Source organism: Thermobia domestica, chromosome 11 (assembly GCF_964235325.1).
Source record: "Thermobia domestica chromosome 11, izTheDome1.hap1.1, whole genome shotgun sequence".
Classification (NCBI taxonomy): domain Eukaryota; kingdom Metazoa; phylum Arthropoda; class Insecta; order Zygentoma; family Lepismatidae; genus Thermobia; species Thermobia domestica.
The window spans coordinates 116573843-116598637 of NC_137464.1; the positions used below are offsets into that span (position 1 = coordinate 116573843).

General features: G+C 36.8%; 1 protein-coding gene across 4 annotated transcripts in view; it reads left to right on the plus strand.

Annotated features, from left to right (window-relative positions):
* Positions 1 to 24357, plus strand: part of LOC145664380 (uncharacterized) — a 161255-nt gene extending 136898 nt beyond the window's left edge. For 2 of the 4 annotated variants that reach the window (XM_081731032.1, XM_081731039.1), the window contains exon 8: positions 21128 to 24357. The gene's annotated coding sequence lies outside the window, so the exon portion shown is untranslated. The remainder of the gene's footprint in view (positions 1 to 21127) is intronic. The other 2 variants (XM_081731035.1, XM_081731033.1) reach the window with 2 other exon arrangements.
* The last annotated feature ends 438 nt before the right edge of the window (positions 24358 to 24795 follow it).

Below are 24795 nucleotides of genomic sequence, written 5' to 3' on the forward strand. Positions count from 1 at the left end.
AAAAAAGAATTTAGAGTTCCTTTTAAAAGTCAAATTCATAAAACAAATCAAGTAGCCTCATTATGGCTTAATATACAAACTAAGGTGTATTATTACAAAATTAATTCATTAAACAATGTACATAAGCAATTATATATGAATCGAATGTTTCCAGTGTTTATTGCAATACGGCTTTAAACTGTGGAGCAATCACATACACCCTAAATATCTTACTAATACATACAATTCAAGCAAACATACCTTGTCTTTATAACGCCTTTCCTTCACGTAGATATATCCCTCATCAACGAACTTCTCACCACCGCGTTTGCTTTTCAAACAATTGGCCGTTATGATAGTTATATGCCTAATAAAAAGAACGTTGATTCAGCTGAAAATTTATACAATTAGAAGATAATGTAACGGTCTAAACAACCAATCAGAATGCAGCTTGCTCTCAAGACAGCCAATCAAAATGCAACTAAGACTTGCTTCTAATTGGCCAAAACTGCAAAATGTCAACAAATTCTTGCTTCTCATTAGACACTGAAATGAGTAGCTACAAAAGAGAATTAGTTCACACAGAATGTGTAGGCTGATCACTTCGAGAACAGACGCGGAAGATGGCGGACAAAGCGTATCGTAGCTCCCACAACCAATTAAGTGAATACTTCAGAAGCCACTCACAGTACACGATTCGCTTCAGGACAGAAGCGCCCATATGCATTATATTCGAAAAAAAAAATCGCTGCCAGAACTCGCGCACACTACAGCCAGATCTTGTGTGGAAATGAAGCGCTATAGACCCCTAGAGACGTCAAGATTCGCACTGACTCTCAAGCTGTACAGGCCTTGCCGACAGTCTGGCGTAAAGTGCTCTTCTTCCCACACCATAGACTGACTATACACACACAATCACCACACCAACAAGTCTGGCTCTTTTCAAAGCCACTTAAAACCCCACTACATAGTTCGAATTTAGTTTTAATTTTCAAAAGTCTGGCTCTTGCCTCACACTATTTCACATATTTTTGAGTATTGACTCTATATACACGACAATTCTACATTAACAAGTTTGGCACTTTTCAGAGCCACCTTCTTCCTCACATACTCTCTATAGAAGTGTTATATAAATCACACTTAATACAAATAGCTAATCATGGTGCGCATGAGCCAAAAGAAGACAGTGAAAAAAATAAGAAGAAAACAGATGTAACGCAGTTAAGACTACAACATGTAACACAGAAAGCAGTGTTTCTACAAACAAGAACACTACCACTACACAAAACAACCAGCGACACCTCCATAAACAATGAAGAACACTTCAGGGTCAATCCAAATGATATTAAGTCTGAGTTAAGAAAACCCTTATAACTCAGAAACTACTCGAGTTTTAGTGATGCAATTTTGTCCACTTGTTACTGCAGAACTATCGTCTATTTTGTGCAAATTTGGGATTTTTCACTTCTGTCCTTCCTGAGATATTTGATGGTGAAAATACACGATTTTCGAAAATTCGCAATGTTTAAAAATTTCCAAAATAGTAATTCATAATAGAAACCATTCCTGCAGGAACAACTGGTAGGATTCAGTCCCTTGATGTATTCTTCTTTAGGCCGTGGAAAACTTCTTGAGACATTTTTCTGACACTGTTCTTCTCTACAACTATAGCATGAATTTACATCTCCGTAATAATATAATTAAGATCCCATCACTGATTCATAATCAGTTTTCTTCTCCTAGATTTGCTAATCTTATTGGGTATGCATGATACAAAAACGGTTATTTGGAAGAAAAACCACCTGTGTTTGAAAATTTCCTTTCAAAGAGTGTACAGCATTTTGCGATTCGTGCACAGTTATTGCCGTAATAAGGCGTGTGTGGTGTAAACAAGGTTTATGCATCACACACTTTTTTTTTTCTTACGGAATATCATTACCGTAAAAAGTTTTCTCAATTAATTCATAATTATAACATTTGAGGCGAGTGGACTCACTATAAATAAGCACCTCGAATAGTGGGAGGTAGAGACACTTTAATCAAGCATTCTGTAATCGCCCGGGTGTCGGGTCGCTGTTCGGGCTTCCATTTATTTGTAACCATTTCGTGTAATCTGGTCGCTGTTCGTGGTTCGTGATCCTACCAATAAGTATTCTCCTGAGACTGGAACTTACCTGGACAGGACGATGAAGGACCTCTCCAAGAAGAGTTACAAACTGTTCCCAAATCGCTCGTCGTCTCAATGATGAGATGAGCATTAGACGCCGAGAGGTTCGGGTGTCTCGTCTCGAAAACCTCACGGACGATCAGACGGTCATCCAGACCATAACGCACACAAACATCACTCATACAAACAACGAAAACACACTGGATTAAATAACTATACTTATTTATTACAACACTATCATATATATATATATAAAATAGCGAAGAGGAATGAACACAACACTAAACACTGAATATGTATAATAATTTTCGTCACGAAAATCACACTTTGTCCTTTAAAGACAATAGAGCCCTTTGTACATACAGTGCGTTCCACGAATAACACTAAGGTCCACCTCCTGAAGAAACGAAGGCAGATAGAAACATGAAACCTTTTGGAACCTTCAAGGGACATAAAAGGCAACATTATGCTGAGAAGGAGAATCCCCCACAAGGGGGGCTAAAGGGGGTTACTGGGGGTAACTCAAAAATTTTAAATAGCAACCCCCATCGTGTGGTACCTCGCTGGAAAAGTAATCGCGTATAGAGACCAGACCGTGTCCACAACAAACTCTAAAGTCTAACGAAGGTCTAGTTCGGAACGAATGCACAATACACATACCACACAACTAACACTATAACAGTATTGCAAATACAAAACATGCAAATTGAACTGAAACCGATAGAAAAGAGAGTACCATAATATTATTGAAAAATCTGAACCCTCCGAGGCTCGAACCCCGGACCGCACGTGTACTGAACCAACACTTTACCATTGCGCTACTGTCGAACTGCTACTCTTACGGACGAGGAGATGTAGTTCATGACGACGAGTTGCCCGTGGTGGCGCTTTGGTGTTGGACACACATACTTTAGCAAAGCTACTCTGTTTACTCGTGCACCACTAGCAGATGTGCTTTTCCGACCAACAGTGCGCTACATTACAAGCCGGAACAGTAGGTCTGAAGGACGTAGACGTGTGTTTGTGCTGGTGCGTTTGACCATCCTACATTGCATACATAATATGGTCTCTTGAACAGAGAATTGAAATTGTGTTACTCTTTGATGCTACGAATCGTTCGTACAGTACAACAGTACGGTTATCCAATGAACAAAATGTGCGCAACCCAATTAGTGTTTCTTCTGTACGCCATTTATTAATCAAATTCTTTACGACAGGCAGTGTGACCAATGCCCCAAAGCCTCGAAACCCTAGTGTTGCTACGGAAGAAGCACAGATACAAGTGTTGGCGGAGCTGAATGTGCATCCTCAACAGTCCATAACAACTGTGGCTCAAACGTGTGATGTCACGCACAACGACATACAGAATCTTAAAAAAACATACCTTCCATCCATACAAACTACATATGGTCCAGGAGTTAAGTGAACATGATCCCGATATGCGTATCGAGTTTTGTAAGCAGATGTGTGAGGCATTGGCACGTGGGACCATTGTGCTGACAAACGTGTGTTTCAGCGATGAGAGTACGTTCTACTTGAATGGCAAGGTCAACAGGCATAACTGCCGATATTGGTGTGACACAAACCCTCATGTATTTCGTGCAGGCAACACTCAACACCCAGAGTCGCTAAATGTCTGGGTGGGTATCTTAGGTAATCACATAATCGGGCCCCTCTTCATCGATGGAATATTAACGGGTGAGAAGTACCTGGCGCTGCTGCAAGACTTTATTGCACCGTTGATTGTCGAGGCAATGGAAGAGAATCCGCAAGAATTTGGAGAGATTCCGCCCGTTTTTCAGCATGACGGCTGTCCTGCCCATTTTCACCGCCTTGTACGTGACTATTTAGATAGTGAGTTTGCGCGACGATGGATTGGTCGTCGCGGCACTATTGAATGGCCAGCCCGTTCGCCAGACCTTGCTCCACCCGACTTTTTTCTCTGGGGCTATTTGAAGACTATAATGTTCCGCACGCAGCCGAACAGCATTGCGGAGTTGCGCCAACGCATAGTTGATGCCTGTCATTCTATACCGGTAATGACTTTTACCCGTGTTCGTCCAACGTTTACATTTCTGCCAGGAAGTGGGCGGTGCACACTTCGAGCATCTCCTGCATTAATGAGGTATGTTCCAAATCATACTATGTTACTCTCTGCTTACAGGTTTGCAATGTTTCTTCAATCATAGTTTACGGATGGCAGCCATGTTGGCTACGGACATGCAATCAACATGCACTTTCCAGAACAGGTCAATACACGTGATACCTTTCAAACGAGGTACCACACGATGGGGGTTGCTATTTAAAATTTTTGAGTTACCCCCAGCATAGCAAATAGAAGAAGTGTGATCACTCCTCGTAGTTCAGTGGGCTGTCGCTAAGATGGCACTAGCGGTGCCGTGGCCTCAATGTAGCTGTCGAACTCATATGTAGTAGAAGGAAAATCTACTCATCAAGTAACAGAAAGCTTCAGTAATCTACTGGCATATTACATATAATTTTATATGAACAAGGTACTATGTGGAATGATCAGTGGCGTATTTAAGGGGGGTTGCGGGCTCAACCCCCCCGAAATTTTAATTGCTATATTAAAGTAAATGAAATATTTTGCAGAATTTTCACATTTCCAGTAATAAAGTTAGCAAAGCCCCCCGAAACAAAATCATAAATACGCCACTGGGAATGATAACCAATTATAAAGACAAACAAACCTAAATCTAATAATTAATAACGATAATAAAAGTCACTTACCACATTTAGTTTCCCGCCACCTTAGAAAGTTTTCGATTAGACTTCACAAAGCTTCGAGTTTTTAGTTCTTTCCGAATTTCTTTTGTGCGAAAGAAGACTCTACACTTCATATAATGGAACAACAATTTAGGCAATATGTCCACACTGTGGTCAAGACAACATCCCAATCCTGTAGTATTTTCTACAAATATATTGTCTATGTTATCAAGACACTCGTAAAAAATGTCACCCCAAAGAGCATCGGCAACACGCAACTTCTCCTGAATTTTACTTTCTAATTGTAGAAAAATGCGATAGATACTTTCTGAGGGATAGGTTAAAAATGGGTCGTTGTAAGATCCGCTGTCTTTTATCCTAGTAAAAGATGAATCAAGTTTTGTTGGTGGAGTTTCACTGCGGAGGGATCTGTTGCAAAGTACGCACGAGATGAATTTTGAAGAGTGTTTAATAATATAGCCAACTAAGTGATAGACCAAGCACGACTTAACAGCACCGTTTCCTTCACCTTCTATTACTCTACTTTCCCACTCAAGGAACTGTGTGGCCTGTTGTCCGAAAACAATTTTTTCTTTAATGGAAACTTCAACTGCAGATTTAGTAGCTTTGTTTATTTGTTCTCTTTCGCTAAAAGACGCATTTGATTGACGAAAGACGTAAGAGGGACTTCACTTTTTGACTCACAATTTCCTTTTGATGTTAATGCTTGCTTAGTAGGAACATATATACACTGCAGCAAGTGTAATTGCAGAAAATCTATTATGGATGGATGGTCATCGCAGCTTAAGGATCTCAATATTCCAAAATGACGCTCTAATGGATCTTGATTGAGCTTTCCGGTTAAAACATACTTATACCCTCTACTCCATAGCCATTCAGACATTTCTGAAATGCTCTGTACTGTTACTCGCAAAGATTCAATCGTTCTTTCAGAGGCAAAAGTGTTCAAGGTGGAATTAAGGACAGATAAAAAGGTTTTTAGCGTGGAATGCATATTTGAATTTTCGTATAAAGCTTTCGAAGGAATACGAGAATTAAGAGCATCTGCAAGGTCATTTAAATCTCTTGTGAACATTTCAGTATTTTCAGAATCTTCGAAGCCTTACGATCCAAGTTCGCACAGAAATTTTAAACTATCGGCAACGCTGTTGCTAAAAAGTTGAAATGCGAGCTTTGCATTCATTCTTTCAAATGGTTTAGGATCTATGTGAGCAGAGGTAAGTTTTGGAGAAGTTCTAAGTCCTGCAGATTCATCAGATGTTTCTATTGCATAAAGGAGTCTGTAGTGCGAAAAACAGATGAGAGTGTCTTTATAATAAACTTGAACTTTATCATGAAAATAATTCCTTATACATTTCAATATATGTACAGCATCTGAAATTGCCCACAATTTTCTTTTATTATCAGCAGGGTTCAAAATGTGACACTGTGTTTTTCCTTTTTCTTCCACTGATTCCTAATGATTTCCATGCTTTTTTATTTGACTGACTCCCATCAGAAGTGAAACCTATTACTCTGGCACCAGATTGTTCCAACTGCAATATTATTGAATTAAAATTTTTGCCAGAATATCCCCAGGTGTCGCATTTTTGCAAGCATATACAGCAACTGGTTGAATCCAGTCGTGCATAAGTGGGACAAACATAAATACCAAAGCGTGATTTGCAAGCATTTTCTTTTGAAAATCTGGGGTGTTATCCCCCAAATCAACGAAACCGTCAACTTTAAGAGAGCATGAATTGAACTGAATTTCTTCTCTCAGCTTCACTTCATCAAATATTAACACTCCTAGCCGTTTATTTTCGTAGCTTTCATCTTTTAAATATCCTGTTATTGCTCTAAGAGCATGTGGGTTAATTCCATATGTGCATTTAAGTCCTTTGCAAAGCTTTCTTAAATGACTCGACGATGGGAGTGGCAGTAATTCGTGTTTTAAACAATGTTTGTACCCTTTTGGAGATTTGATTTTTAATAGCAAACTTTCCAGTATGAATTCGTTGCTGCACCTCATTCCTCTGGAACTTCTAACCTGACTTTTTTTTTTTTTTTTAACATTGCATCTATTATTAACTTTTGCTTTTTGCTTAGATATTTTTCAGCTGTTTCTTTCATTTTGACTTTGCTAAGACCCCTCTCTAAAGAATTAATCCTTGCTCTAGCGAATGATAAATTACGCTTTGCTGTAGCTAATTTTCGCTTTAGATTTTTCATTTCTCTTTTGAGAGACACGATTGTCTTACGAGCATCTGAAGCGTTTTCAACAGAGGAAACAGGTGAATTTTGAGGTGAACTAGAACTTATCAAAGAACCCACTAGGACTGATTCCCTAACTTTGGTCTTCTTTACTACGTTTTTTAGTTGCCTTTCTGTAGGGGACTTCCGACATTTGATAGGGGTGGTTAAATATTTGGGAAGATTGGGAAATATATGTGGGACCGCGCCAGGTATTAATTTCCACTTTTCCCCCGGGAGTTCAACTTTTTCTCCTTTTATTACGAAAGAATCTGCTTTAATAATAAGTTCTCTCGCGAAATGTAAGTCACAGATCCTACTGTTACTGGTTAGTTTCCTGTCTTTCCGTGGGATTGCACTGACCCACTTATCAAATAATGCCTCGTCCCTGGGAGGTGTAAAGAAGTGTTTAGGTTCGCTATCCCCACGATAACCTGACTGGCAACCAGGAACAAAACACGTAGGCATATTTTACAGATTATACGATCAACACTAAAAAAAAGAAAGAAAAAAGCACCACACACTGAAGACCAATAAAAAGCACTGGAAATAATACAAAACAAAAAACCCGCTACTTCTCAAACAAACTTTCACAACGCTAGTTCTTGCTCCCTTAGGCCCGTTACACAGTCACGCGGAGCTCCGCGCGCGGAGTCCCGCGTGGCAAGATTGTTCTATTGATTCTTATGGGTGCATACATAGTCACGCGGAGGCCTCCGCGCGCGGAGCAGCCTCCGCGTGGCCCTATCCGCGCTCCGCGAGGCAGATAAGGCCATTGAGCAAATGGGTGCTTACATAGTCAAGCGGAACTCCGCGCGCGGAGCAGCCACTTCTCTTTAAAATTTAAAAAGAAACGTGCATGGTAGCAAAAGCAAAATGCAAATTGATCCAGATTTCTTTTCTTATTTTTGATAGTGAGTTGCTAAATAATATTTTATACTGTTCTATAATACTATTTTCATATTGTTTAGTGTTATTTTTAATTCAGTTATATTGTCTTCGTTTAATTGGAACTTTCAATTAATGTCTTTGCTTAATTGGAACTGTACATGTGGTGCCTCTAATATACCACTGTTAACAGTACGTGACTATTGTAATTTTTGGACTTTCTTTCAACAAATTTCAGTTTCAGTTTCAATTATCACGGAGGTCAAATTAACACCATGTTAATGGGATCCCTCTTGTGAGGAACACAAAAAGCGTGACATTCCTGAACAGGCATGGAACGAGATATGTAAAAGTTTTTTTTTTTTTTTTTTTTTTTTTTTTTTGTAAAAATGAAGGTATGGACAATGAAAGAAGATAAATTGAGGCAAATAATTTATCTCTACTATTAAATAGTTGATTGGATGTGAAGTTCTAACCAAATGTACAAACATAGGTTATTTTCATTTGTTAAAAAACAGTATCTGTTAAGTGCTGTATTTTAAGAGCGTGCATATGAATTTTATTTAAATTGCATTTTTATAATTTCGATGGATTTTTTTTTCAATTAGGTAATCGAACGACTGAATTGACGTACGGAAATTATTGAAGTACTTCTCGTCTTCTCGCAAATCTATATACACAGACGTAAAGCTCCCTTCAAACTTCTTTGAGAAACTAAGGGATGAATCTTGAGACATTTATTTTTCTGTGTACTTCGTTTTCTCTTCTTACAGAAATATTAAGATGCCACTATTGTCGTTTCGAACTTTTTATGTTGACTCGCAACACTGACTGAGAAGAATCCTGTATATAATCACGTGACGCGTAGCGCGTAGCTACGGATGACTGTGTAAGCACACACGCGTAGTGCGGAGGGCGGAAGACGGGACGCGGAGCGCGGAGCTCCGCTTGACTGTGTAACGGGTCTTATACTATTGCTACGATTTGAAGCCACCCCGATCGCAGTGCCATTATTGCGAGGGTCCACCGCTTCTAATGGTTAAAAGGCAGAGAAAGCGCACTTTTTCTTCTATTCGCTATGCTCCCAGTAACCCCCTTTAGCCCCCCTTGTGGGGAATTCTCCTTCTCAGCATAATGTTGCCTTTTATGTCCCTTGAAGGTTCCAAAAGGTTTCATGTTTCTATCTGCCTTCGTTTCTTCTGGAGACGAGCTTTAGTGTTATTCGTTGAACGCACTTCGATCGTCCTTTACGGATGGCCGCCATGTTGGCTACGGACATGCTAGCGACTTACAATTTTCACAAGTGGTCTTTACTCGTGATTACCTTTCAAACGAGGTACCACACGATGGGGGTTGCTATTTAAAATTTTTGAGTTACCCCCAGTAACCCCCTTTAGCCCTCCTTGTGGGGGATTCTCCTTCTCAGCATAATGTTGCCTTTTATGTCCCTTGAAGGTTCCAAAAGGTTTCATGTTTCTATCTGCCTTCGTTTCTTCAGGAAGTGGACCTTAGTGTTATTCGTGGAACGCACTGTATATATACGAGATTATAATTTAGATTTCACGATAAATGCTTCTCTCACACCATTGACGCACTTGGGGGATTAGCACTGGGGAAAAGTTGTCTGGATCGTCCCACGATGAATCCAGTTGCTGCGCCAACAACCCTGCAGCGTAAAGATGAGTCTTCAGCAAATTAAACAAGAAATCCTCCAAAGTAGAATGCTGATGTTGGAGGGCGCGTATATAACTTTTTAGCGCACTAGGTTTGTGAACCTGGGACTTCACTAGTTGGGGCTAGCCGTAAGAAAACGTCCTTCGCCGGCTAATAGCTTGTGCCCCTTAACACACAATCGTACTTGGTTCCCAACGCAACGTGCGTGGTGGCTACGTACAGTATCGGAGTCAAACTCCCTGAGCACCCAAGCTCAAAGTACGGGTTGCAATGGTCAACTAAAAGTGTTGGCAGTTCATTCCAAAAATCACTCAGTTAACTCACCTGTATGCACATACAAACAGAATACGGAAAACAATTTATGTTAATTTTAGTCAACTGCCTATAATGCACTAGACACGGCAATAACTCTGGCGTGAGAAAGTACAGATAACGAGCTACGAAACAACGCAGTTGGTGCCACTTTGGTCACTGGAACATCTGGTCAGCCTGTATTTCTCTAATCTATTGCAATATTTCCATAAGCGATTAAAGAAAACAATTCAGTTCCAAATAACTATAGAATATATACTGTGCATATAATAAGTCAGGGAGAAACACTGAAATGGTTTGTCACTAACTGAGATGTTCTCACTAAAAGCAATGTTTTAAATATATATATGAGAAAACGATGAAAGACCTCTTTGTCCAATTGTGTGGGAAAGAAGCAATTCCCACCAAAGAAAGAAATTATATGCGTCGCAGAATAAAGTATAAATCGAAAATAATGATCACTGTCTTTACGAAATATACAGGGTGTCCACAAAAAATCCTTATATAACCTGGTGGCGGTTATAATTCCATTAAAATAAATACACAAAGGGTTTCAAATCGGTCTGCAACCTTCTCTCAGTAACCCCTTCCAATTATAGCAGCATTTAATTTTTATTTTATTTATTAAATTATATTTTCTATTTCATGAATTTATTTCTCCCTAACGAATAATTTTCATTTTGAAGAGTGGACGTTTCGGTGTAAACATTGGAACTTTTACACCGAACCAGCCTCACACCTAAACGTCCTTACACCGAGACACCCGTACACCGAAACGCCCTACACCTAAACATCCTACACCGAAACAGCCATATCCCGAATTAAGATGGCTCGTGCCAAAATGGCCGAACTATCTCGTTTTAATCTCAGTTGTCTTTCACACTATTAATGTAAAACAAAAAGGATAAGCAGCACATGAACACGTTGAAATTAAATCACAGAGTTTTAAAATTGTAACACATAACAAAATTGTCAAAAAAATACTAAAATGAATGGTAATAATTGAGTAAAAACTGAGAGCAAAGCTCCCCACTACTCATAGTACGCACTATTATCTCTTATCCAAATGCAGAATCATGATAAGAATCCTGGGAAGAAACAAGGACTTCCTGCCGCGTTGTCAATTCTCCTACTTCGCGGCTATGGTACATATATAGAAGGCTGTGAACAGTAGACAATCTGTCCTTCTGTTTAGTCTATATCTTTCCACAACGGCCGAAAGGTCAACTATCCCTTGTACGCTCAATCTCATGTCACGAGAGGAAAATGGTAAGGCGCTAAGAGATCGTAGCAGACGATGCTGTAACCGTCAAATACAATAGTTGTGTGCCGCCTATAATTCAATTGAGGTGAGCGCTGTAACAATTGAAGACATCAATAAACGTTTCTTGTTGAGGCCATATAACTCAATGCAAAAGATATCCACCCAGGGTTTCCGCCAGAATTTCAAAATCGGCGGGTGTTCAAAAGTTCAAAGGGGACGTGGGTGCTCGACATTTAGAAAACTTATATTATTATTTTTACCCTTCTCGTCTTATCCTAAAATTCTGCAATAACACAAAAGATGACACCTTTCCACTGCAATCCTAAGTTCAACAAAGTAGAAAATGTTAAATTGGCCCTTTTTTTTTCTATTTTGCGTGAATACTCATTATCAGGGCCCGGATCTTATTGACAAGTCAACTTTCTTTTGTTACGCATAGGAGAAGGCAAGTTCAAGTAAAAACGTTATCCATCAACTCTAGGTTCTAAAAATATAGTTTTTTAGGATTAACTTTTGGTCTCTTTTTGCTGTTGTGAAATTTCAGGTCATTTTTTAATATTTTAATATAACTTTTAGGTCACTTATGGTCTTTTTATTCTTTTTTTCTACATAAGGAAATCTTTAAATGAACACGGTTTACGGATGTGGAAAAGACGAAGTTGAATAATCTCTTTTCTTACTTCCTGACTATTGGGGTAAAAAAACTGCATTCTTAACAAGCTAATGAAAACTAAACTGTAGCTGGTTAACGAAAGATGGGGGTTGGTAGGTGGCCAAACAGATAGTTTTGGGTTATTGACCACAAAGAATGTGATCACGTGAATAACTAAAAATGCATTAGAAGGCGTACAAGGGCTTTAAACGTGTTTTTATCTATTATTTTCATGTAGTCTAAACTTGCTAAGTTTTATTGTTTAAGAGTGCTTCCTAGTTTCAACTCGGGAGTGAACTGACGCTTTCAATACTTACAATGCCGTACAATAGACTGATCAATGGACATAAGTGATCAATGGACTGCAACTAACTGAAACAAAACTTTTTTGAATATGAGTGAGAAATGTTAATTAAAAATCCAATGGATATTAAAAAATGTCAATGTTTAATAAAATAAAAGTTTGAGGAAACGTAAGTTTTAAGGTCAATTTTTGTGATTTTTAGGGTCATTTTACAGGAATTTTAGTGTCATTTTATAGATCACTTTTTAAAATTTTTTTAGGTCAACAAGATTCGGGCCCTGCTCATTATAATGTTAACGAATTAATTCATTTGTCTGGTGTTGAACTAAAATCCGTCGTAATTTTCGTGATTAATGTATGCATGGAGACATAAACGTTGGATGTTCTAAATTTATCATTGCTCTTGATCTTAGATTTCTATTTGCTCTGCCTAAAATGAAAAATCTTCATTTTTCACGACTGAGATCAATCAGTAGTTAGGTTAGGTTAGATAAACTCGATATAAAATCTGAAGTGCTAAAACAACAACATGGTATGCTAGGACATTTATTACTAATTGCAGATATTGTACATTTATCACAATATTATAGGTAGGTGCTGTTGTGTCCCATCCGTAACGGAAAACATCTAAGAATTTATTTTGCTCACACATGTATTTTCTGATTAATTGTAATTTCTAGTAAGAGTAAGTAATATTATATTAGGTTTTCATTGTGAACACTTTAATACAAAAAAAAAAAAAAAAAAAGATATATTTAGTTATTTTAAACTGTCCCACCCGTAACAATTACGAGGCATCCGAGCCTGTAACATCTTGAATCATATATTCTAGTATTTTATTAAGTACAAAGCTCTAAATGTTACTTTTATAACCGATTCAAATGTAATTTTGTACTTTGCAATGTGACTCATAAATCCACGAACGTATTAATAGTCTTGATGATTATGAATATTTTGAAAACTCTTCTCTGAAACGTCATTAGGCTTTTTCACATTTTCGAACATTGTAACACCACTTTATAACCTAAACATGCCTTATGCGGGTTCGTTTAATAGGCAAGTTAAATGGTTCCTGTGTTCCTAATGAAAAAAGAATATTGAAAATATATTTACAAGCATACTTGTGAACCGCGACGCAGTCTTACAAAGATTGGAAATCACTGTTCCAAGTTCCGTAATGTTGTTTGAAACGCAGATTCATTTATTTTAATTCACTCATTGCGCAACTGAACCGATGCCACTCGTCTAGGACTTCTCAATCATTCCTCGTATGCACAACTTATAAAATTTTCAAAATTAGCCTCAACACTTTTATTTTCACTTCGAACACCAGGTAAACAAGGGTCCTTCCAAGGACACTTTCTTCAAATTATTAACGTGTTCTAAAGTGAGCTGGCACTGTTCTGAAATTAAAATTCTATTCATTGTTGAAAATGATCTATCTACTGAAGCGATACCAAGTGGAAGAAGCAGAAGTTTCGTTGCCACAGCTGTGGAATTAGGAAACATAATGCATTTATCTTTTTCACAAGAAAGTTTCAATAAGAAATTCGTTGAAGAAAGTTCTTCTTTCAATCGTTTGAGAGTTCTGTATCCAATAGAACTTCTTCGCACGAAATATAAAATAATTGTGAAATTTTGCTAAAATCGGGGTTGTCTGGTTTCACTTTTAGGATATTATGAAATTTGGTAACTTTTGCGAAATCATCCGAAAAACGATTCTTCATGTTACACAGAATGTCTGATTTGTACCTTTCGCCATTTTCTATAAGTACTTTATTTTCAGCTTCTGTTTTATTTATTATGATGGGAGACCCCTTTCCTTGAGCTTCCGTAATCATACTCTTTGACGCTTGCATGACTTCTGATATGGACAACTCTTCTATCGTTTCGTGTGTCACCTGAATATACTTAATTACTTCGCCCATACTTACCTAGAACTTTGTAAAACTTTGTTTAACTTTGCAAGTAGTTTTAGAAGGCGGGCAAGTAATGCAAGATAAAAAGCTATTGAATCACTTCTCAACGTTGACAGAACTCCTCCCGCACAGTTAGCTAGGTTTGCTGCTTCTGAATAAATGTGTTCCAGTACAACACACAATGAAGCGTAATGTTTACATATAACTGACACAGTGCCTTCAAAGGACAACCAGCGAGTCTGAGTCGATTGTACAACCTTATGACTGGTAATATCCAACGCCTTTTCTATTTTTTGCAGGGCAGAAAATCGTTTGGAACTACCTCGAAACAACGTAAATACGTCATTCAGAGTTTGGATTGTTCTGTTAATTTCTGGGACAGAGTTACAAACATATACAAGGGCGAACTGAATTAAATGGCTTCTACAATGGAAGTAAAGGATTCAGCTGTTGCAACAAAGACTTTATGCCTTTTTGCTTCCCACTGAAGTTAGCGGCACAAAGTTCTTGTGGTCTAGTCCCACGTTCTGCAATTCACGGATTATCGCTTTTTTATTATTATTATTATTATTTCCTCAACTATAGTTGATTAAAGAACGAATGAAGAGATGAACGTTTCCATGATCTTATTTCCATTTAGCCACCTAATACACACACACACACACACAGAATTTCTCGGCCATTAACATCTGTGCACTCATCTCATTACACGTAACAGAAAAACAAGTTACATTCTCAAATAATTTCTGTTGATTCTTTGTCACAGTTTTCCCAAAATCTTCCAACCTAGTGACTATATCATCCTTTAACAGGTAATGGGCGTTATTTGGGGCAGCTCGAATAGCACACTTAAATTTTTCATTATGATTCAGTGAAGAAACAACAGAAACTAATGTTCTCCATTTAATCATGTGAGGAATTTCTAGGTAAAGTAAATAATACGCTAATTGTAACATGTTTTGGGTAACAGTTTTGTTCGTATACACTTGTCGATTATGCTGAGCATGTATCTTGTCAACAATTGTACCACTTCTTCCACTTGCACTTTATTGTTGATGTGCCTCGAGTGCTAATAAATGCTTAACACACTTGCCGTGTTTACTAACCTTGTCACTGAGCTTTCTACACAGACAAGAACTTTTTCACTAATCCACAGGCCTTGAGAAGGATTGTAATAATCCAAACAAAACTACAAAGATAACCATCTTCTTCTCTTCTCAACCACGAAATTTATCATATTTATTTGTTTATAATAGTCCTCTACAGAGCCAAACTTCATTTACAGAGGAATATAGGTATACACATATAATTACATATTTCTATATATTGAAAGAAAGAAAAACGATTATACATGTAAAGAAGGAAAAAATACAAGTTAAATAATAAAAACGAAATTAAAATATCAGTAGTATAAACATTTAAAAATGAGAAAAGAAAAATGAAAAATAGTCTCCAGTATAGGTTCAAAATTCATAGGGATAACACTTCTTATTTAATTGTTATTCCATATATAATATCTCTTCAAAATATTCTTTTTGACAATACGCAAATATGTAGAGATAGGATAACAGAAGTCATAATCCAGAACTGATGAAACCAACTGATTGAAATTTTTACAAGCTCTAGCTATGAATGACTCCTGGTGGATTCTAATGTGAGATCTCGTTATGTTAAATACTAAATTATTACTCAATGATCGTTTTGGTATGTTGAAATTAATATATTGGAAAAAATTACAATTATCTGTCACTAAGTTTACTGTTTTGTACGAATATTTGTTGAATAAGGAAACGTCTACTATAAAGAGAGTGCATATCAAATTTAAGTAAAAGAGAAGAGATCTCATTTTCAGTTGCTGATACATGATTCAATTTGAAATAAAGATATTTCAAAAATTTAAATTGGACTCCTATGCTATTTGCTTGTAATTTATGAATAAGATCCCAAACAACACAACAGTATTCCTATTTATTTATTTAACAATCACCAGATACAGCTCAGAGGCTATTTTATACTGGAAATTTAACAGCAATAACAATGGAAAGGATTTGGGAAGGTATCGGCCAGGGCCTGTTTAGTAGGTACCGTCCCGGCATTTGCCTGGTAGGACTGAGGAAAACACTGGAAAACCTGTCAGGATGGTCGGCAGTGGGAATCGAACCCGCAACCTCCCGAATGCGAAGCCAAGAGGTCATTTGAAGATATAAATTTATTCGCTACTGGTGTGCTCGTCCTGAAGACAGCATTATCACTTTTCATTGCCTTCGATTTTTACCGGTATTTTCATCGTCACACTCCTCAGTTTCTTCTCTGTTCCTTGTAAGAGGAGAAAAAAAAACTAATTATTTTCTTAGCTATATTAACACCAAAAACAAGGTATTTATCTTCTATTTCTGTTCTTTTCAAGACGCGAATTCACCACAAAACATGGCTTTGCTTTAATTAAGATAAACGTAATTGTATTGCAGTTCGATGGTCATTTGTCATGGCACAAGTGTCTTGGTGCCAGTTCTTTGGAGGAAGAGCACTCTCCCAGATCCATAAGAAATGCATTGACGAGCAAATATGAAATTTCCTCTTGTTGTCCAAACAATGGTTTGTTGTTTTCACATATATAAAAACACTGTAAAAATGTGTGTTATAATTATTTAATCTAAACGCATAATAAGAGTTACAAGCAATAATGGACTGTATAATAGACAAGATTTATAGTTATTTCAATGGATAAGAATGTAAATTTCGTCCTCTATCACGATTGCGGTAGCGCGTTACGACTCTCACTGCCACACTGATTAAAAAATGCTTGGACGCGGCCTAACTGTAAGTTTTAAACAAGGGGAGGAAAGGAACCAGAATGCGAAACTCCGGGATGGAGGAAAAGTCATCCCAAGAGCCATCTGTCCACAAAAATTGACGTACAAGAATTTCACTGCCAAAAATTGAATATAAGACTGGCAGGCAAAATTAATAATAATTAATTGGCAGAGGTCAGAATGGCCCAAACTCCTCTACTTACAGATAGTTGACTTCTACGAAAATTGCGTACGATCTTCTGGGGGACTGTCCTTGTTAAAATTAGAAACACGAATCCTCTGGGTCTGAATTCTCATTTCCCACAAAATGGAATATTTCAGTCTCTTCACAGTCACTTTCAGGCTGATGCCGTCTTCTTAGCACATGCAAATGCAATGTGGCCGAGTCCGAAAATCTTTGCTTCCAGAGAAATCACCAAAGTTTTCGGGCACTCACTACACACACAGGCGTTGAAACAAGCGTCCAGAGGTGGGACAGAATGTTACTTCCACACAAATAAAACTGAATAATGTAATGGCACACGCAAATAAATTATATAGGGTAACCAGAGTGTGCAGGGTAAGGGCCCACAAATATTGATACCCTTCACAACTGATGGCGGCTACTTTTTAAGATGGCAGCCGCAGCTCCACTTGGATTTCCTAGTCTTCTAGCATGTTAATTGGACTACTGTATCACACACCTGTGTCAAATTTTATCTCTGTCTGACAATTTTCTGGAGTTTTGTGCGCGGAATAACGAGAAAAAGCCGTATTACGGCACCATCGGCGGCTATTTTCCAAGATGGCTGATGAAGCTCCACTCGGATTTTCCAGGACTTTTAGTATGTTAATTGGACCGCTATTCCACACATCTGTACATTTTTTTAAAATCTCTGGCATTTACTTTTACATTTCCACTTCATTTGCCGCCTCATCACTGCCAGAGTGTAGTAAAAAATCACAAGCGAGGGGAACGCTAATACAACCGAAAACACTGTTGGGTCTATGCGTCCGCCGTTAGGACGCGAGTTTCCTTGCGCGCACAAGACAAGAGTTGAGGCTGTCTTGTGTCGAAAAATATGTATGTTTCTACTGGATGCTATCTCGTAAAATTCTGTTTCGTGCGCATCCATATCTTATGGCAATCTTTATCACTTATTGCTGGTACACTGTTCTACTTATCCTCCGAGTTTGCCATTCGGATCATTCTTTGTGTGTGTGTCAGTTTTCACAAGGGATAGTGTATTAGCAACTTCGAAAATCATTCGTTGTTTCCATGGTCTTTTTAACATTTTTTCAGGGTGGATTGATTTAAATCAGTCTGATTTAAATCACGATTTTAATCAAGATTTAAATCACTTGATTTTTTTAATAAAAATCGTTGATTTAAATCAAATTTCGAAATAAATTAATTTAAAGTGAAAATAAGTAAAATCCCGTTTCTGTTCTGTTATTTCGATTATGGAAGATAATAATCATAATACAATGAGACTCAAATGTATGTACAACACAGTATGAAAACGAGTATCATGCAGAGGATGATTAGGAAAATTCCCGTTTTGAACGGGTAACGGGAGAATCCTGCTTTCTTGTCTTCGTAACATAGGGTTTTTAAATCGTTAACTATTCCAACGGAGAAATCACCATCGACATTTAAGACAAAAATTCTTTTATGTCCACGTCTATTTGTTTGTTTCCAGATAATAGGGGCGTATTTAGAAGGGCCCGATCCCCTTTCCGAAACAAAAAATAAATAAATAAATAAAATAAAACTTTAGGCGAAATTTATGTACTAAATACATAGAACGAAGTTCCTCGGGATCGTAATACGGCAAATTTTGGATGCGTTAAAATATCGAATAATACTTTTGATAAAGTGGATTCTTTCAAATATCTAGGATCAATATTAACAGACGAAAACGATATCTGCGAAGAAATTAAATGTCGACTAAAAGCAGGGAATTCGTGTTATTATTCAGTTCAAAATCTTTTGTAGTCACGAATTTTTTGTCCAGGAATTTGAAGATTAAAATATATATGCTTGTTGTTGTTCTCAGGGTGCCTAGCAAGCAAGCATAATCAAATTCCCTAACTTTCCCTGACAAAATTATAATTTTCCCTGACTCTGTCATTCTTTTTTCTTAGTAACTCATGAAAAGTAACTTATATTTAAATCATGAAAATGAAATCTTTCAGTTTTACGTCCCACGATTATGCCGGTTAGGCTAAAGGAGACGGTGATGATGAGTAATGAATGAAATGAAGAAAGTGGGAGGAAACGGGAGAACCCCGAGAAAACCTACGACCACGGTGTTTGTCCACCACCACAAAGTTCACACGGTGCAAGCTGGGATCGAACCAGGGAACCCAAGCACCGGAGGTGAACGCTCTACCAGTGAGCCACCGCGCCCCTAACTTATATTTAAAGTGAACTGTAAGTTTTCACCATTGTTTATATGCTTATACAATATTCTACAAACGTACAAACGAACCAATTCATTTACCTGTAATTTATGACTATTTTAGTGGCATTTCTTCACCCCTCACAGCCTGGGAAAGATTTTTCCCTGATACACAATGAAATTCCCTGACATTTTCCCTGACCCTGCAAATTCCCTGACTTTCCCTGACTGGTAGACACCCTGCTTCTGTATGGTTGCGAAACATGGTCGCTTACTCTGAGGGAAGAACGTAGACTGAAAGTATTTGAGAACAGGATCCTGAGATGAATATTCAGACCCAAGAGGAGCGGGAATGGGGGAAATTTCATAACGAGGAACTACTTAATTTTTACGGTTTACCAAACATTGCTAGGGTCATCAAGTCTAGGAAACTCAGGTGGGCAGGTCATGTAGCCAGGATGGAAGAAAATAGGAACACTTTCAAATTCTTAACTGGAAGACCAATCGGAAAACGACCATTAGGAAGACCTACGCGCAGATGGGAGGACAATATTAAGATGAATCTCGCAGAAATAGGAATACAAAATAGAAACTGGATCCAGTTGGCTAAGGATGGAAGTCTATGGAGAGCTTTGGTAAACACGACATTGAACCCCCGGGTTCCATAGGCCCTAGAGTTAAACAGTTAATTTTGGGCAAAATTTATGTACTTTAGATGTATTTCGTGCCGCTGGGTAGTTTCGATGTTTTAAAAAATATACTCCTGCCAAATATCAGGAACTTTCGTGAAAAGAAAAGTGTCATGTTGATAAACGTTGCTGTACGTTTTTTCCTTAATGCTTAAGAAATATTGTTTCGGATTGAAATAGGTTAACGATTGAGGATTAATTCGAAATTAAACCAAAATACTTTCACTTAAATGGCATAATTGTCATTTAATATTAACTTCTAATGTTTTTTCTCCAGTTCGCGACTTGTATTATACGAGGAGAAAGATTTGATTTAAATCAAAAAAATCGATTTAAATCAAAAAAATCAACAAAAATGATTTTTATTAAAAAAATCATGATTTTTTTCCACCCTGCATTTTTTTAATATTGTCGAAATGTACATGGTACATACTTTGTCATACGGATTAATTGTTAGTGATTTACAGTGATTTTTTTGCTTAAGCTATTTTTGTATAAAATAAATTTTAAAATTTGTGTTAAAACAGCAATGCAATCCTAATGTGAAACACAATGCGGAAATCTGAGCCACTGAAGATAATGTTTTATTGCTAATACTTGGGATTTTAAAAACATATTTTCTCGTTTTTTCGTTATATTACTGTTTTCAGTTGTGTTGTACTTTTTTAAAAAAATATTTTAATTTTGTAAAACATATTTTCTTGTTGAAACTGGCTTAAGTCATGATGTTGCCTCTAACATGTGTTGTGCTATACTTTTTTCTTTTATTTATTTATTTATTTATAAATATTTATTACAAAGAGCATAAAATATGACGCGAAAGGTAAAACTGTAGATGATGGTTAGATCTTACAAAGCTGTAGTTTATAACAGCTATAGAACTGTCCAATGTGAAAGAATTAAAATAAATAAATAAAATAAATTTTGAATTGTATGCATAATTGCCCGAGAAAAGCCATTGTATGAAAGTACATGACTGCTATTATTAAGGATCAAAGGTGTGACCAGGCTCGTCAGTTGATACATTTCTATGGACAATTCTAATTAAGGTGCTTTTAGTAGACATGACACTCACATGTATTTTGTTTATTTATGGTTTTAGTCTCTCTCTCCTCTTGGCTGAGTCTTGGGTCCGTGAACAGTTGATTACTGAATGTTGAAGAAGTCTTTTTAAAACGGAGAATCTTCAGAAACAAAAACACTAACCTATTTACTTCCTTTTGGTGGTCGGATATACTAACCTCATGGGATCGACTGTCTGATCCCTATTGTTTTTAAACTCAAGTTTTTGTAAGAGATTTTGAAAATATTTTTATTCGATGTATGAGATTGATAGAATGTCAGTGTTCTTGTGATTAAAGCTCTTATATTTGTGTTCAAACTTTTGCGTGTTAGCTAAGAATATACATTTTTATCTTTAGAAAGTTGTGAAATAATCAGGCCTCTCAGCTGTCCTATTTTTCTATTTTTTCCTATATTTTGGAAATTTGTATATATTTGTCCTATATTTTAATCTTGTCCTTTATTTCCTGTATTTCTCAGTCATTGAATTATTAAAAATACAAGCCAAGGGCAGTCCTAGTAATGATTTAAATTGCTACATATCAGCAATATGCTAAATGTGTCTTACCACTCTTTTTCTGAGAACTAGTCATTAATTCTCACTATTATTTTCTTAGTGTGCTTTTTCCTATCCTCCCATGTCTACTCTTTTTTCTTTCTTTCCTATGTGCTTGTTCTTCCCCAGCGAAGCATAACTGAGGAACCTTGCCATGCTTCAATTTCTTATAACGCAAGCTGTATCAGCGTTTTCTTTCAGCAGTGTTTGCAGCAGTATTGGTTGGCCATTGAGGTGTGTTGGTATTCACCAACTTTCCTAGCGCCTTCCAATATTGCTGTACAGGGTATAATATGCTGTGTTGCTGTACAACGTTCCCACGCGTCCTGGAAAACCTGAAAATAAAAGTGTGTTGTGAAAACGCCCGAGAAAAATCATGGAAAGCAGAAAAAGGGTGAAAACCCTGCAAATTATTGTATTTATGAACTGGAAAAGGCCTGAAATTTATGTTGTACAACAGTTGTTAGAAGTGTATATATATTTTGCAGAATTATGATGAATGAAATTCTTGTACATTGTTTATTTGAGGGGGAAATACGTTGATCATTTTTCTTTAATTAGTAAATCAAGTAATTTATTTCAATCAGTTTCTTTTTTCCAAAACAATACAGCAGGTCTATTAAGTTTAAAAAGCAAAATCTAAATCTTGTTTCCAGTTGCCTATTGGGGTGAAGGGTGGCCTTTTCTTACAATACATTTTTATTTTATTTTTATTTATTTATTTATTTGTTTGTGTTTCAGAGCATAATATTCTATTGTATAAACCAAACTGTCTTATATTTTTTCAATGTCCTACTGGGAGATCTGAATAATGCATTTATGTCTAAATGCTGCATTTTGGGGTATTACCTGTTAACAATAATTGTGAACGAAATGATACATATTTTTATGTATACAGTATTGTAATTTTAATTTTGTTGTATATTTTTCTCTTTCTTTTATCACTATTTTCAGCAGCATTCGTTAAACGTGATGATAATACCTGAACAAGTCTATAAACTTTTGAAACCTTGTTGAGCTAAATAATCCTTGCTATGCTAACGCGTTGGTGTAGTCAAAAGTTAATGTATATCTGCAAGTGAAAAATATATTTTGAACTCTTGTATAATCTTTCTGTATTCTTCCTTGGGTAAATACAAGTTTCAATGATAAACTGGATGTGCATAGCGAAAATGGAAGATATCTACACTTCTAACTAGTCCTTAATCTACAGTTAATTAACCCTTTGGGAACTTTTGGTACAGATCTGTACCATGGTGTCGACCTTCGGAATTTGCTATATAAATCTCCAGTAAAACTTTTCACACCAGGTTTTTTTGCATTCATTCAAGCGGGGAAGAGTCAAAGGATATGTTCCATGGGCATTTTGCAGTCATGTGTGCGATGCCTAGGGCAGTGACTTAATAAACATGAACGAAGGAAAAAAAAAAAGGGTAAATTTTAGAGCTTTTTTTTTCTTAAAAAAGATCATGACACATCACTATTAATACTAGGATCATGGTGTGCCTCGTTGTGTTCGTAATGAAGGAATGTTTCCAACTGTACCACTCAAATTTCACTGTTGTGTACCAGAAGCCGGAATATCTCGCCCAAAGTGGAAAAAAGGGGATTTTTTTCCTTTTTCGGGAATTCTTTCCCTCAGGTACATGATAGAGACCGTTTAAAACACTCGGAACAAAACGAGGTACGAACCAAGATCAAAGAATAAATAGAGATTTTTCAAAAATTTTCTGAATTTTTTCCCTATTACACATTTTTAGTCAATGTGTTTAGTAAAGTAGCTACAGTGTCATCTCTATTTGTCGTAGAATCACGGTTCGTACCTTATTTTGTTCGTAATGATGTAACGTTTCCAACAACTACCATTGCGCTGTCATGTACTTGATGAGATAAAAGGGAATTTTTGAAAATTTGAATTTCCCGCTACTTCTTTATACATTTTGGGTGGGAATTCCTCCCCTCAGGTACATGATAGGGACATGGAAGTGGTAGGATTGGAAACGCTGCTTCATTATGAACAAAATTAGGTACAAAGCATGATCCTAGAGTAAATAGTCTTGGTACTGGAGCTGATTTACTAAATTTTCCTCCCCATTTTTGGGTAATAATTACTAACGTATTGTTATTCAATAAGCTCTAGCGTCAAGAGTGTTCGTTGTAGAACCATGGTTCGTACCTCATTTTGTTTGTAATGAAGTAACGGTTCAAACTGTACCACTCACGTGGCGCTAGCATGTACCTGGGGAAACAAATTACCGAAAAAGTTTTTTTTTTTCTGACAAAAAAAATCACTTTCCCCAATTTGATCAGGATTTTTCCACTTCTGGTACATAATAAGGAAATGTAAGTGGTACAGTTGGAAACATTTCTTCATTACGAACACAATGAGGTGCGAACTATGATCCTACGATAAAGAGTCTTGACACTAGAGCTTATTGAATAACAACAGATTAGTAGTTGTTAGGAAAAAAATGGGTCGGAATAAAATAGTAATTGAATTTTAGCATCAAGACTATTTACCCCATGTTCATGTTTCATACGTCGTTTTGTTCGCAATGAAGCAAAGATTTTTTTCTTTTCTTTTCTTTCTTTTTTTTTCTTTTACTTTTTTTTTTGGGGTAACATTCACATGTCCCTATCGTGTACCGGATGTGAGAAATTCGCGGGAAACGGAGACTTTTTTTATTTTAAAAAATCCTTTTTCCCACTTTGGGCGGAAATTTTATTGCCTTAGGTACATATTAGGATATTTGACTGGTAAAGTTGGAAACAATGCTTTATTCCGAACTAAACTAAGAATGAACCATGATCCTACGATAAATAGTCTCGACGCAGTAGCTACTTGACTGGAAGTCTAAAATTTACCTTTAAAAAAGTGGAAATCTTAAAAGGGTTAATTAATTTAATTGATTCAGAATGAGAACTTTAGTTTGCTTGTCTGTCATGAGTGTGTGTATAGTTTCAGCTTCAGTTCATTCACTCATTACATGTAAATTAGGCGAGTACAAAGCTTCTTATTTTCAATACTTATGTACTTACTGTCGTTGTATCACTTTTGCTAAACTCTAGGTGTTAACTGTTTCAAAACTCGTGTGTGACAAGCAAAGCATTCCTTCTGTCCTTTGCTAGATTACTTCCTAATTGCATACACT